Below are 5,472 nucleotides of genomic sequence, written 5' to 3' on the forward strand. Positions count from 1 at the left end.
TGAACATACACACACGTGTTCTAGAACACCTAGAGCTGCAGACTGTGGGTTTGATTTAGAGTGAACATAGACACACACATTTTCTGGAAGAACACCTAGAGTAACTGCTGTGGCCAAATGCCACTGGTCCTGCTTTGAAACCCTTTGAGAGTTTCAAAATCAGCTCAATGGATAATGACAAAGTGCTAACTTTGGTGACACCACTCTCTGAGGATGAGACTGGGATGTTGTCAGGTGTGGTGTCAAATGACACACTGGGAAGAAAGTGGAAGGGGCTGATGTGGCAGACTCTAGGCCCTGAGAGCAGCCTGTTGTTGTTATTGGCATTCACCACACCTAATCCATTAGCTATTCCTGCACAAAGCGCAGGGAAGCTTATTCATGTCTTTTTAATGAAGGAACCAAAAGAGGATCAAGGGATGAGCTAAAGGAAACAAGAAATCTTTTTAGCTGAGAGATAAACAAATTTTATCAACAGTCAGATTGATATTGTTCTACAGCATGGAAAGCTATATAGATATAGGCCCTGCTGTCTCTAGTCAGGACCACCTACTATGCTGACCACTGTTAACAAGAGAGCAGAAAAATGACATCTATATTTGCAAAGGGGTGTGTCCTGTTACCCCACTGAAGCCTCACAAAAACCCCAGTAGTTAGGAGATCCCCCCAAAAAGCCTCATTCTTTCACAAACTAAGAGCTTGGGAACCACCCAAATCAAAGGACTGACCAAAGGCCACTTGGCTGATAAGGGGCAGGAATGGAAGGCACGCTCTCACTCGCCAGTATCCCACCTTCCCATGTAGACTTGAGGCACAAGAAATAAGTCTAGTGACCAACTCCGGTCAGCATTCACTTACGCATTGACCAATTCCTTATGCAGGCATGACCACACGCTAGGCTCTTGCCTATATGCTGTGATCCTTAGAAAAGGAAAGACTCCTATCTCAAGGGGCTTTTGGTGACTGAGGGACAGTCTGACCTGGCCCTAGCTTACTTCACTCCTGTCCTCTTTGGACCTGTCTCTCTCTTTAGTGGGATTGTTTTCTTTTCATAGACTGGCTCCACATCACTTAACTAAATCAGCTATGCAGCCCATTGTGAACGGAGCATCACTGCTCAAAGTACCCCAATGTTATTGATGGGAGTCAACCACGGGATTATGGGGGCTGGTTTGTCCTGCTGAGCTGGGGATTTAATTTCACTTTTTAAGTTTACTACCTTCACTTCTAGGCAAAGCACATTTTGTCTGTTATAGTTTTGTTTAACAAGGAGTAAGGTGAGTCAAAGAAATGAATGGAAAAAAGTTAGTGAGAGGCCTAGCAACCATCCCAGAAGCTCGGCGAAAGTTCTGCCCAATAGAACTTTCAAGTACAGAAGAAATGTAACTGCTGTCTCATTTGGTACCTGTGTATTTGTTATCTGAAACGTGGCTAGTGTGCCTGGAGAACAAAATTTCACATTTTGTTCCATCTTAGTGACTTAACAGCCACACGGACCTGGTGGCTCTCACACCGAGCACAACGGTTCCCTGAGGTAATTGGACAAGGAAGCAATTGGCACACACTCTGAGTGCAAGGTCAGGGTGAGCCATTTGTGCAGAGGAACAATCCCATCTTCTAAGCAGCCAGCACTTGAGTTCCTTCTGAGAAGAGAGTTTCCTTCCTGGAAGACCCCCATGGTGAGCTGGTGAAGCCAAGAGGAGGCTTCTGAGAACAGGTTTCATGCTGCCACTGCAGGGCCCCGAATCCAGGCACCAGTGACGTCATTCTGATGATAAAATTCCCTGCTCACTGTGGCATGCTTAGCACCATCTTGGACCATTAAAAAAGACTTGTGTGACCATCTGCAATCCGAGCGCTCTCATCAGATAGAGGGAGGAAGACCAGGAATTTAAGGCCGTCTCCAGCTACCTGTCAAGTTTGAAGCCTGTGTGAGCCACTCAAGACCCTGTCTTAAATGAAACAATGAAAAGCAAAACAAACAAACAAAACCCCACCCCAAACAGAAGCAAAACAGGAAGAGACTTGTGGGGATGTAGAAAGCAGAGAAAGGCAGTAGACCCCAAGGTAGGCTCTGTGTGTGTTCTGGGTAAATAACAAGTGCTAAGGCCAGGGTGTGCAGCACAGGAGAGGTCAGAGCCCCGAGAGCTGGCCCTTCCTTCCGCTCAGAGTTATTGTCAGTTCATGACATAAAAATCCCCTCCTTTACCCACATAGTAAAATAACCCTGCTACGCAAATGTTTCTGTGAACAAATTCTACTTGAAATAAAAAGAGACGAAGACTGAAGGTTTCCAGAGTAAAATGGTGTGATGAGACAATTCAGGACCACACAGAATAGACTCCATTCTTGGGGTGGGGGCTGCGGAGAGATTAGAAGGCTCTCGGAAAACACAGCGCGGGAGATAGGCCAGATGAAAGCCAACTCAGCGAAAAGGTGTGAGTTGTACCGAATTTCAGTCATGGGTTCCAACTGGAGGGAGAGGAATCAGAAGCCACATCCCAAGGTAAGGCAGAGGCCCTGTTGAAGAGATACAGACAGCCCAACCTACAGGACAAGCCCACGGTTCTCTCTAGCCGTGAATCCACTTGCTGATTTTGGAAAGACAATGGCTTCACCAGTGGAATGGGTCAGCAGTAGGGAAGAGGTCCATTTCATCACTCCCAATGGTACCACCATGAGAGAGAACCTATTGTTTAAGACAGAGCTACCCTGTGGGCTCACAGTTGAAGAGCCTGGGGGTAAGCCAGCCTGGGAGACAGCCACAAGACAGTGGTCAACAGCAAGGGAGCCCTAAATCAACACACTGAAAAGTTCAGGTGGCAGGGTGCTCAGCTCAGGCAACAAAGGGATCCTGCACCTAGCTCCAGCCTTGGTGTCAGGAAGTTCATTACTCAAGCCTGATATCAGTGGGTGGCACAATCTCCACAGCCATCTCTGATGAAAGGTTCTCTGCTGGTTGCACTGGGAACTCTGAAGCATCCATAGGATACTGGATTTCCATGGTGTCATCCCTCAAGCAGGGTGTTAAGTGTTTGGTGGGCTTTGCAAACAGCGTGACCATTAGCCCCTCTGTATAGCTCTCAGCATTAGATCTGCTCCTCTCCTCCACTCCAGACACGTTCAGTATGACCCCTGTCTATGAAATTAATCACTTCATAAGGTATGAATTTTGGAGTCTTGGGAGTATGGGCAAACTTGCGCTGCCTCATAGACTGCAAAGCTAACTGTGGCCAGTAGAGGCTCCTGGTACACAATGACAGCTCTGCGGAACGTCTGGCACTTGTCCAGTCAAGACTCAGCAACAGCCTAAATGACAGAAGAGTCCTGCAGCTCAGCTGCCCCCAGCCCTGCCTCTGCCTGGCAGACTCCATGTTAGAGGTAGAGACCGCGTGCACATCTTCATAGAGTCTGCACTTCCCAACTTCACTTTTCTTCTTTTACTAAAAGTTAGCAGGATTCCCACTCTATCTTCTAGCTTAAAAGCTTTTGTTTTCATTTCTATTCCTCTCCCAACATTTATTTTATGCATTTTTCTTTATTGGACAGTCAGATGTCTTTCAATAGCAGGCTCTGCTCCTCCCCCACAGCGCTCCTCCCCGGCTGCCTCCTTCCTGAACTTGGCTGATTCCATTCACCCCTCCGTTTATTCGTTTCATTGATTCTCTTCTCCTTCCATTTCCTCCTCTCCCTGTTCCTTATTTCACCTACACGGTACTTGTACATGTAGCCCAGGGTTTGAGTGTTCACGTGTTAGAAACTTTACTCTTCGTTTGGGAGGTGAGGCCCAGTGGAGAAGATAAGGTCGTGGGGCAAACAGTGTGATCATGAGAAACTTAATGCCTGTATCATAGGAACAAGCTCAGTCTCATGGGAGTTTGGCTCTGTGCTGGCTAGGTTTATGTCAACTTGACACAAGCTAAAGTCAGATGAGAAGAGAGAACCTCAATTAAGAAAATGCCTCCATACTACTGGGCTGTAGGCAAGCCTGTAGGGCATTTTCTTAACTGTGGATGGTGACATCCCTGGGCTGGTGGTTCTGGATTCTATAAGAAAAGAGGATAAACAAGCCATGGGGAGCAAGCCAGTAAGCAAAACCCCTCCATTGCGTCAGCATCAGCCTCTGTATACAGTTCCTGCCCTGTTTGAATCCCTGTCCTGACTTCCTTCAGTGATGAACAGCAGTTTGGAAATAAATCCTTTCCTCCTCAACATGCTTTTCTGGTCACGGTGTTTCATTGCAGTGATAGACTTCCTAACTAAAGAGACTCTAGCTGACCTGGGCATGGCAAACATGGTTGTGGCAGACCTTGCCCTTCCCTCATTTTCTCTTCCTTGCTAAAAACCATTAGATTCCTAAAGCTAGCCACCAAGGTCTTTTACCTTATTTGCCCACTTCCTCCTCCTGAGGCTGACTGCCAAGGTCCAGCTATCAAAGTACTGAAGTTCAGCAATCAAAAGAGCCCCCTTTCGGTTGTCCTAATTAATCTATCCAATTAAAATTAAACACATCATTCTAATACAGGCTTCCCCCTTTTATCTTTTTAAACTGCCATTTATGTATGGGCCATGTTCGTCTCCTGTGAAAGCAGAGGCAATCCTTCGTTCTGCCTCTGGGATAAATACCTCAGTCCCTTTTCCCTTGTTCTCTTCCCCTATGCCCTGACTTTGTCTCTTATTTCCTGACCTCTGTCCCTCTGGGGGAAATAAATCTCCTTTGTGCTGGGAACTTGGTCTTGGGGGTCCCGAGCAGATACCATTCCCTTCACTAACTAAGACAAGCTCCTTGCTTACATCTCTGTTTTGTGTGCCCACTTGCTTGTCTGCTTTCAGGTACAGTTGAAGCAACATGAGGTCCTTCGTCCTTCACAGAGGTCAAGAAAATACCAGTGCTGGCATCTTGGACTTCCTAGCCTTGGGAACCATAAGCCACAACAGACATCTTTCTTTGTAAACTATCTCACCTAAGGTATTCTGTTATAGTAACGTAGAACAAGCTAAGAGAGACCGTATATACCTGTGAGAGGCTACGAATTCACAGGAAGGGTGTTGGAAGGCCCAGGACAGTTACAGGCCTGATAACAATTAGGAATAGCCAGCTGGATGGTCAGGATCCACACATTTGTTGGTGCTCTGAGAACTACTGCTGACTGGTAATCAGAATTTGAAGTCCCAGGGCTCCTAATGGTTCATATCCAGGTTACAGGAGAACCTGGGGCAATCCAACTAAAGGGGCCACTGTCTCTCACACTGCTCTTTCTCCAATGGTTTTTATCTTTGTAATATGCATTTAGTTATACTGGGACTGAAAGATGGGTCAGTGGGTCATGGCAGTTGCTGCCAAGCCTGATGACCTGAGTTCAATCCCCAGGACCCACACAATAGAAGGAGAAAATCAACTCCTGCATATTGTCCTCTGACCTCTACACACACACACACACACACACACACACACACACACACACACACACA

The sequence above is a fragment of the Microtus ochrogaster genome, chromosome 5 (genome assembly GCF_000317375.1).
Source record: "Microtus ochrogaster isolate Prairie Vole_2 chromosome 5, MicOch1.0, whole genome shotgun sequence".
NCBI lineage: Eukaryota > Metazoa > Chordata > Mammalia > Rodentia > Cricetidae > Microtus > Microtus ochrogaster.